Raw genomic sequence first — 10,861 nt, 5'->3', positions numbered from 1 at the left:
AAAGTCACTTATGAAAAATGTAAACAATATTCAGTGTGTCTTTACTGACACTAGTGTAAACAAATAACTCAGTTAACATGTAAACAAAAAGGGCATTCCCTTTATGAAATACAAAGACATCCTTCAATGTGAATTTTGCAGAGGCATATGAAAGTGAACAAAAACTGCCATACCATAAAGTTGGTAATCTTCACACTATTTGCATTGTATTTTCCTTTTGTAGGATGTAATGCGGTTGTAAATGTAGAATTTCACATGTTGCCACTCTCGGTTCTTAAGAGCTTCTGGCTCAGCATTCAAACACTTCATACAGTCGCTCTTTGCTGGTACAATGCAAGATGTGATGAAGCGCTTCATATGCCTTTCTACCGCCTGTACCTCTTTCTGCTGCCAGGGCATTTTCTTCTGGGTAGCTCTGCCTTGATATGCTAAAGAATTGAAAAGAAAGAGTGAGTGCTGGAAATACTATCTGAAGTTCTCTATCAACAGGTGAACATTCTAAGCTTAAATAGATTTTTTTTTTACTCTGAATAGAACTAAAATATTGTCAGTCTAACAATAATTTCTACCTTCTGCTCATCATTAGGGAAAAAGATTAGTATACTACAAGTCATACAAATTGTTTTAATTGTTACATTTGATCATAGTGCAGTCCTGTTCATGTCAATATTTTAGATTAATTCATCTTATATCATGTAGTATGGTAATATCCTTATATGTAGTGCAGTGGTTTTCAAAGAATAATGATAGTGATTGTGATGTCTAATATGATGGTGATGGCTTTAGCCAGTTTTAGCCTGAGTTTGAGTAACAGCTTCAGAAAGTAAGAACACACATTTATGTAACTGGTGACAAGCATACAAATATGCAATATGGTCAGTAAAAGCATGTAAAGTTTCTTTTTATGAGTCCATCTACAACCCCGATTCCAAAAAAGTTGGGACAAAGTACAAATTGTAAATAAAAACGGAATGCAATGATGTGGAAGTTTCAAAATTCCATATTTTATTCAGAATAGAACACAGATGACATATCAAATGTTTAAACTGAGAAAATGTATCATTTAAAGAGAAAAATTAGGTGATTTTAAATTTCATGACAACAACACATCTCAAAAAAGTTGGGACAAGGCCATGATTACTACTGTGAAACATCCCCTTTTCTCTTTACAACAGTCTGTAAACGTCTGGGGACTGAGGAGACAAGTTGCTCAAGTTTAGGGATAGGAATGTTAACCCATTCTTGTCTAATGTAGGATTCTAGTTGCTCAACTGTCTTAGGTCTTTTTTGTCGTATCTTCCGTTTTATGATGTGCCAAATGTTTTCTATGGGTGAAAGATCTGGACTGCAGGCTGGCCAGTTCAGTACCCGGACCCTTCTTCTACGCAGCCATGATGCTATAATTGATGCAGTATGTGGTTTGGCATTGTCATGTTGGAAAATGCAAGGTCTTCCCTGAAAGAGACGTCATCTGGATGGGAGCATATGTTGCTCTAGAACCTGGATATACCTTTCAGCATTGATGGTGTCTTTCCAGATGTGTAAGCTGCCCATGCCACACACACTAATGCAACCCCATACCATCAGAGATGCAGGCTTCTGAACTGAGCGCTGATAACAACTTGGGTCGTCCTTCTCCTCTTTAGTCCGAATGACACGGTGTCCCTGATTTCCATAAAGAACTTCACATTTTGATTCGTCTGACCACAGAACACTTTTCCACTTTGCCACAGTCCATTTTAAATGAGCCTTGGCCCAGAGAAGACGTCTGCACTTCTGGATCATGTTTAGATACGGCTTCTTCTTTGAACTATAGAGTTTTAGCTGGCAACGGCGGATGGCACGGTGAATTGTGTTCACAGATAATGTTCTTTGGAAATATTCCTGAGCCCATTTTGTGATTTCCAATACAGAAGCATGCCTGTATGTGATGCAGTGCCATCTAAGGGCCCGAAGATCACGGGCACCCAGTATGGTTTTCCAGCCTTGACCCTTACGCACAGAGATTCTTCCAGATTCTCTGAATCTTCTGATGATATTATGCACTGTAGATGATGATATGTTCAAACTCTTTGTAATTTTACACTGTCGAACTCCTTTCTGATATTGCTCCACTATTTGTCGGCACAGAATTAGGGGGATTGGTGATCTTCCCATCTTTACTTCTGAGAGCCAGTCATACTTTTTATACCCAGTCATGTTAATGACCTATTGCCAATTGACCTAATGAGTTGCAAGTTGGTCCTCCAGCTGTTCCTTTTTTGTACCTTTAACTTTTCCAGCCTCTTATTGCCCCTGTCCCAACTTTTTTGAGATGTGTTGCTGTCATGAAATTTCAAATGAGCCAATATTTGGCATGAAATTTCAAAATGTCTCACTTTCGACATTTGATATGTTGTCTATGTTCTATTGTGAATACAATATCAGTTTTTGAGATTTGTAAATTATTGCATTCCATTTTTATTTACAATTTGTACTTTGTCCCAACTTTTTTGGAATCAGGGTTGTATTTGCTATTATTATTATTATATAACATTAAGAGATCAATTGTAATCACTGCTAATATACAAAAGAATATATACCTTCTTTACCCTTGGAGGAAGGCCTCACAGTGCTGGCACTTGAAGTTATCTCATGATCTGACACTGGTTTGCGTCTCTTTGGTGATGTTGACTCATTCCTCTCAATCGGAGGCGAAGCCTCACCTGCTAATGGTTCTATGGAAAGCAAATTAAAAATTCAACATATTCAGAAATACAGGGTGGCCCAAAAGTTACTATACTGTACTTTCTTTTTCTATTCCATTTCAAATATCATTTTGGACAGATGTGAGGCCATCAGCATTTAAAAGCTTAGGTTTTGCCATTTTTGTAGACATACATTCACTGATGTGGTGTCCATGGATGCTGTAAATTGTACTACATATAGGAGCAGTGTGACGGGCCATAAAACATTTTTTTGCAATACTGCTCCAATGTCAATTGGTGAGCCATGGGCAAGGGAATAATCACCTCACTGAGATCACGTTATTGTACATATTCAGGCTCTGTAAAAATCTGTAAACACAAGCAATTTTTATCGATATTAGAACATCTTTTTTTGTAATAATAGAGAAATAGGAAAAGAACAACTGTTTATATGAAATGTATTACTTCTAGTAAGTAAGCAGGACAGCAGGGTATATTTAAGCGTTCACATACTCTTTTGTTAAAGGCCTTAATAAGTTTAAGTTTAGTCTAAACAGTAAACAGCTAAGCTAACAGCTAAGTTCTATATATACATATACAGTACACACATTCTCAAACAGCCACTGCGGGGACATTTCACACACTGTTCAAAAGTTCCATATGGGGACACACTATGCTGAATTTTTCACACAGTTTTTCTTTGAAAAGTGTGTGAAATTGTGCTAGATGTGAACATGTTCTATGGGGACGCCGTAATTGTCTAGAAAAATGTGATAATAACCAAAGAAAAAAGTGTGAATGGTGGCCAAAATGTAACCTACATGTCTTCCTAACACTAAGCTTCTATAAATGTCTTACATCAAACACTTTGTTGTGGTAATTCATACTTAGTGGCCATCAAAACAGCCTTATTTTCTCATTTTAGGTGTCTAAAATGGTTAATCAATAAATACCCAACACATGGACAGACTGTAGGATGGTATTTGAAGTGATGAATTTGAAAATACCTGTTCAAGGCTACTCTCTGAACTAGTAGCATCATCCGTCTGACCTTTGGATAGCAGTAAAGGATGAGAGCCCTCGACCATCACTGAATTTACTGCAACACTAGTTATCTGTGAACACACATTACATAACAACGATATTTTCAGAATATAACAGAAAAAAAAATCACAAAAAATAAACTCTAAATTCAAGACTACATGGATACATAATGACTGCAACTTCAGACAAAACTCTGATGTGAAATGCATGCCGACATAGACCTGACTTGAGAGATAAATAACAAATTTGTATTAAAGTAGTACTTTCCTAACAGCCAAGTTCTATATATACATATACACACACACATTCTCAAACAGCCACTGCGGGGACATTTCACACACTATTGGACAGTTCACTATGGGGACGCACTATGCTAAATTTTTCACACAAGTTTTCTTTGAAAAGTGTGTGAATATGTGCTAGATGTGAACGTGTTCTGTGGGGACGCCGTAATTGTCTAGAATAATGTGATAATAACCAAAGAAAAAAGTGTGAGTGGTGGCTAAAATGTAACCTAAATGTTTTCCTAACACTAAGCTTCTATAAATGTATTACGTTAAACACTGTGTTGTGATAATTCATACTTGGTAACCATCACAACAGCCTTACTTTCTCATTTTGGTGTCTAAAATAGCTAAACAATAAATACCGAACACATGGACAGACTGTAGGATGGTGTTTGAAGTGATGAATTTGAAAATACCTGTTCAAGGCTACTCTCTGAACTAGCAGCATCATCCGTCTGACCTTTGGATAGCAGTAAAGGATGAGAGCCCTCGACCATCACTGAATTTACTGCAACACTAGTTTTCTGTGAACACATTACATAACAACGATATTTCAGAATATAACAGGAAAAAAAAATATCACAAAAAATAAACTCTAAATTCAAGACTACATGGATACATAATGACTGCAACTTCAGACAAAACTCTGATGTGAAATGCATGCCGACATAGACCTGACTTGAGAGATAAATAACAAATTTGTATTAAAGTAGTACTTTCCTAACAGCCAAGTTCTATATATACACATATACACAGATTCTCAAACAGCCACTGCGGGGACATTTCACACACTATTGGACAGTTCACTATGGGGACGCACTATGCTAAATTTTTCACACAGGTTTTCTTTGAAAAGTGTGTGAATATGTGCTAGATGTGAACGTGTTCTGTGGGGACGCCGTAATTGTCTAGAATAATGTGATAATAAACAAAGAAAAACGTGTGAATGGTGGCCAAAATGTAACCTACATGTCTTCCTAACACTAAGCTTCTATAAATGTATTACATTAAACACTGTGTTGGGATAATTCATACTTAGTGACCATCACAACAGCCTTACTTTCTCATTTTAGGTGTCTAAAATAGCTAAACAACAAATACCCAACACATGGACAGACTGTAGGATGGTATTTGAAGTGATGAATTTGAAAATACCTGTTCAAGGCTACTCTCTGAACTAGTAGCATCATCCGTCTGACCTTTGGATAGCAGTAAAGGATGAGAGCCCTCGACCATCACTGAATTTACTGCAACACTAGTTATCTGTGAACACACATTACATAACAACGATATTTTCAGACTATAACAGGAAAAAAAAAATCACAAAAAATAAACTCTAAATTCAAGACTACATGGATACATAATGACTGCAACTTCAGACAAAACTCTGATGTGAAATGCATGCCGACATAGACCTGACTTGAGAGATAAATAACAAATTTGTATTAAAGTAGTACTTTCCTAACAGCCAAGTTCTATATATACATATACACACACATTCTCAAACAGCCACTGCGGGGACATTTCACACACTATTGGACAGTTCACTATGGGGACGCACTATGCTAAATTTTTCACACAAGTTTTCTTTGAAAAGTGTGTGAATATGTGCTAGATGTGAACGTGTTCTGTGGGGACGCCGTAATTGTCTAGAATAATGTGATAATAAACAAAGAAAAACGTGTGAATGGTAGCCAAAATGTAACCTACATGTCTTCCTAACACTAAGCTTCTATAAATGTATTACATTAAACACTGTGTTGGGATAATTCATACTTAGTGACCATCACAACAGCCTTACTTTCTCATTTTAGGTGTCTAAAATAGCTAAACAACAAATACCCAACACATGGACAGACTGTAGGATGGTATTTGAAGTGATGAATTTGAAAATACCTGTTCAAGGCTACTCTGTGAACTAGTAGCATCATCTGTCTGACCTTTGGACAGTAGTAATGGATGGGAGTCCTCGACCGTCATTGAATTTACTGCAACACTAGTTATCTGTGAACACATATTACACAATGTCATTATTTCAGAATATAACAACAGGAGACATCTGTAATAACCATCACAATAGCCTCATTTTCTCATTTTAGTTGTCTAAAATAGCTAAACAATAAATAACCAACACATGGACAGACTGTAGGATGGTATGTGAAGTGATGAATTTGAAAATACCTGTTCAAGGCTACTCTGTGAACCAGGAGCATCATCCATCTGACCTTTAGACAGTAGCAAAGGATGGGAGTCCTCGACCATCATTGAGTTTACTGCAACACTAGTTATCTGTGAACGCATATTACATAATGACAATATTTCAGAATATAACTTCAGGAGAAATTCACAATAAATAAACTGCATATGTAACAGTAGATGGATATATAATGACTGCAACTTCTGACAAAAATCACGTCATCAATTGCATGCAGACGTAGACAATAGATAATAAACAAAGAAAAAAGTGTTAGTGTTTGCTAAAATGTAACCTATATGCTTTCCTAACACTAAGCTTCTATAAATGTATTACATTAAACACTGTGTTGTGATAATTCATACTTAACCATGAAAATAGCCATATTTTCTCATTCTGAAATAGCTAAACAACACAGAAATAACACATGGAAGTGTTTTAGGATTGTATCTGTGTTGAATTTGTAGGAAGTGATGAATTTGAAAATACCTGTTCAAGGCTACTCTCTGGACCATTAGCATCATCCATCTGACAGCTGGACACCAGTAAAGGAGAATGCTCCACCATCATTGTATTTACTTCAACACTGGTTATCTGTGAACACATATTTCATAATGACAGTATTTCAGAATATAACAACAGGAGACAGATGTCTAAAATGTAGCCCAAGTATTCTGCTAACACTAAGCTTCTTCTGTTCATTATATTAAAAACTTTGCATTTTCATAATTGATTCATAATTGATAAATATCAAAATAGGCGTGTTTCCTCATTTTAATTGTCTAAAAGAGCTAAACATTGTGTTGTTCAGGGAAATCTCTATGATGAGATGTATGATGAACATGTATTAGTCATCAAAAAAATTAGCTATTTCTAATTCGTGATGCCATTACTTTTACAGACCATAATAATACAAACTAAAATAAAAAGACAGAGAGATACTGTATAAGTATTTAAATAATGAACCTAAAATTACCTGTTGACAGTTGTTCTGTTGGCCAGTTGCATCATCCAATGGATTCTTTGACAAGACAGAAGGGTGAGAGTTCTTCACTGTCGTGGTCCTTTTTGCAGTTCTGGTGGTCTATAAACACAAGTTATTACAAATTTGAAATATCAAGTGTCTACTTTAGTATTTGCAATTTGAAGTCAATCATGTGATGGTAACCATTTGATTTCTCTGGGTGCCTGATACAAAATATACCTTTTTTTTATTTTTGATGTTGTGTTTGCCCAGTGAAGCCTTTAAATCCACATTTGTATCATTGGCATCCTGCAAACATTATTCATGAATTAGTACTGATTGACTTTTTTGTGTGTTACTTCATTAGTAGCAATATACTGCTATCCAGTCTTGCCTCTAATATTCATCCTGTACAGTATATTCTCAGAAAATGAATGAGTTGAATGAATCAGTGAAAATAAATTACACAACATTGATCATTTGTGGACTTCATGTTTCTGTATAAGAATTTATAATTTCACTTGGTTGTAGAAAATGGCATTAAAATTATTGTTAAACTAAACACTTGGTAATACTAGTAATACTTGATAGTGGGTTTATTTAAGCATGTATTTTATTCTTATACTACATTTTACTTTTATAGTAAAATAGATAAATCAATAGGGCGGCACGGTGGTGTAGTGGTTAGCGCTGTCGCCTCACAGCAAGAAGGTCCGGGTTCGAGCCCCGTGGCCGGCGAGGGCCTTTCTGTGCGGAGTTTGCATGTTCTCCCCGTGTCTGCGTGGGTTTCCTCCGGGTGCGCCGGTTTCCCCCACAGTCCAAAGACATGCAGGTTAGGTTAACTGGTGACTCTAAATTGACCGTAGGTGTGAATGTGAGTGTGAATGGTTGTCTGTGTCTATGTGCAGCCCTGTGATGACCTGGCGACTTGTCCAGGGTGAACCCCGCCTTTCGCCCATAGTCAGCTGGGATAGGCTCCAGCTTGCCTGCGACCCTGTAGAACAGGATAAAGCGGCTACAGATAATGAGATGAGATAAATCAATATTAGTGTAATGTATTTAACCTGCGTAATAGGTGATGTTTACTATGCAACATACCTGTGCTCTCCATGGGCAGTCATCACCCCCATAGTTGTAGAGAATTTCTTCCCCTTCATCAATGTCTTTTATGGCAAACAAACACAGATGTGGTTTGCCATCCACATCGATTCTTTTCATCCGACAATTTGGGCTTTGGTGATCGTCGTTGACCAGCCGGCCAAACGACTCGTCCTCTGTAGAGGCATCAATACTTAAAAAGACAGGAAAGGGTGATTAGTGTACATACATAGCATCACCCCAAAACCACAGCCTCACAAAGACTAGTGTAGAACAGTGGGACATGGAAGAGGAAGAGTATTAGCTGCAACTTCAAATCTTACCACCATGTTTTTCCTCTCCAGTTGAAAGCAAACATAAATGCAGCACACACTGGATTGTAAAGTTTTCTTCTTCTTTGAGCTTCTGCATCGCTTATCATATCTCCCCTATACTCGACAACAAAGTCTCCTTTGCAGATTGGGCCTTTTGCAAATATACCACGTCCTGTAAAACACAATTTCAGCAACTGTATGTTCATTTAGTCTCTTTGCTCTTTTGATCTTTTATCCAGTTTTTCTGGAGATATCATCACTACCACTACGACAGTTAAGATTCGTGCAGATGGCTTAAACTAACCTGTATTTAATCTGACATAGAACACAGGCTAATCTTAGAAAAAAAAAAACTTGCCTTAATTTGTAGAAAATAATCTAAGGCCTAAATATTGTATATGGAATCTATTTGTATATGCAGCTAATTTGGTAACTGAAACATATCCCACTCAGTATAGCTGGCAGACTGCCATAGTACACAAATGTCAGGCAAGCAACTTGTATTGCCAGCAGCTTCAAAGGCATCTTATAATAATTTGTTGATTTGGCTATTGCTATGTTATCAGTGTGGAGCATGCAGGGACAGAGAATAGAGACTATTAACAGATTAACCATATACCACATTACCTTTAGTTGCATTAATGTATTTCACATCCAATTTAAACGTTTTGTCAGTATGTGACACAACATGATGAATGGCATCATTGATGGGGCTGATTCGGCGTGACATTTTCAAACTGCAACAGAATGTAGAATGCATGAATCAAACTGATTACACTAAATCCAGTAACTTTTGGGAGTTTAAATCAGCTATAATAATTTATACTAACTCATTTTCTGTACATTAAAAAATAATTGTGTACTTTCAATCTAATCTTACAAACACAGCTGCACCACTTACTCTCTCAAAGCAATGAGTTAGGCTAAAGGGCTAGCAGTGTCTTTTTAATGTACGTAGACCCCTTTATACTCAATAACACGTGACTTAGCTAGATGTCAAAAAGTGCAGGCCCGGCGCCAGAATTGAAATATTCAGGGGGCGATCAGTTTATCAGAGGGGGCGGTGTTAAAAAAAAAAAAAAACGCTCCGGATGGGACGTGCCTTTGAGCGTGCATAATGGGTGCGCTCGTATTATTTCATAGGCTTGTGTATTTTCAATATATTTAGGCTACACCTCTGTAAGAGAGTAAGAGTATACAGAGCAAGTAATAAGAATATATATTTTTTTAATTTGAACGTATAGGCCCATGAGCTCCTGTCCTGCATTGTCAAAACTGAGCCAACAAATGATCTGAGCCAGCCAGAGACAGCTCCATATAGCACTCCATCATGAGCGTAAACAACACAGCGCAAAATGACAGTTACACAACGGGTCAATGATCAACCTCTTCATTTAAACAATACGAATATACACTTTTATCTCACCATAATTAGTCCATATCTTCACATAAAATACTGCATGGGACTGGAAGCATATGCTAGCCTACCTCAGAAGAGTTGAAGCCTTCGGTTGGATGTCGTGTTGAATCTTCTGAGAAGGACATCTCGCCACTCTCTGTTGAATCTCCAGGCATTGACACCATGCAATCGACTCGATATACAATATAATGTAGCCTAGCAACCACATCATAGCAACCCTCAACCTATCAAATTGCTTTGAACAGTTGCCATTTCAGTTTGTTTTAAAAGTAATTAATTTAGTTTATTTGTTAAAGTAGTTTTAGAATTTGAAAATCGCCTTTGCATGCAACGATGAATACTAATATTTGTAGTATATTACAAAAAAAATCACTCAAAAATGTTTATCCGTAATGATTTTATAGAGGATTTTCTGCGATAGCCCACGAGCAAAACATCGCGCCGCGATCACATGACCGATGACGTAGTAAATTGACAAGCTAGACAGCTCACTGCCTGTACATACTGTGACTGTGAGTGACAATTCGCGGATCTACGGATTATTTCCACTGTAAACGATGGTAAAAAAGTGTGTCGCGTACAGCTGTTCTAAAACCAACAAAGACGGAGTATCTCTGCATCAGTTCCCTGATCCTGATAAGAATAATGGATACGATCTCGCTGAGTGGAACCGGCAAGTAAAGCGGACGAGGGCAGACTGGTGCTAGTTGAAGGCTAGTGCACATATTTATGCTGGTGAGTGTAAAGGGAAAAGTGGTTTTTATAGTCCATGGGAGAATCTTGAGGCGCGCTTTGAACGAGCTTCCCGAACCTTTAGGACAATTAAAGGGTTCTTTAACTAAACAAGAACTAG

The 10,861-nt window shown here is 37.2% G+C and overlaps 2 long non-coding RNA genes across 2 annotated transcripts; both read right to left on the bottom strand.

Annotated features, from left to right (window-relative positions):
* Positions 1 to 261: 261 nt before the first annotated feature.
* On the bottom strand, positions 262 to 3,068 carry LOC132866563 (uncharacterized). Its single transcript, XR_009650589.1, has 3 exons — positions 2,881 to 3,068; positions 2,583 to 2,717; positions 262 to 428 (listed from the first exon to the last, which is right to left on the bottom strand). It is a non-coding gene; the product is annotated as an uncharacterized LOC132866563 (long non-coding RNA).
* Positions 3,069 to 8,396: 5,328 nt separating this feature from the next.
* On the bottom strand, positions 8,397 to 9,264 carry LOC132866562 (uncharacterized). Its single transcript, XR_009650588.1, has 3 exons — positions 9,216 to 9,264; positions 8,598 to 8,760; positions 8,397 to 8,467 (listed from the first exon to the last, which is right to left on the bottom strand). It is a non-coding gene; the product is annotated as an uncharacterized LOC132866562 (long non-coding RNA).
* Between the last annotated feature and the right edge of the window lie 1,597 nt (positions 9,265 to 10,861).

This window comes from Neoarius graeffei, chromosome 18 (assembly GCF_027579695.1).
Source record: "Neoarius graeffei isolate fNeoGra1 chromosome 18, fNeoGra1.pri, whole genome shotgun sequence".
Lineage (NCBI taxonomy): Eukaryota > Metazoa > Chordata > Actinopteri > Siluriformes > Ariidae > Neoarius > Neoarius graeffei.
This window is presented reverse-complemented; position numbering and strand designations above follow the sequence as displayed.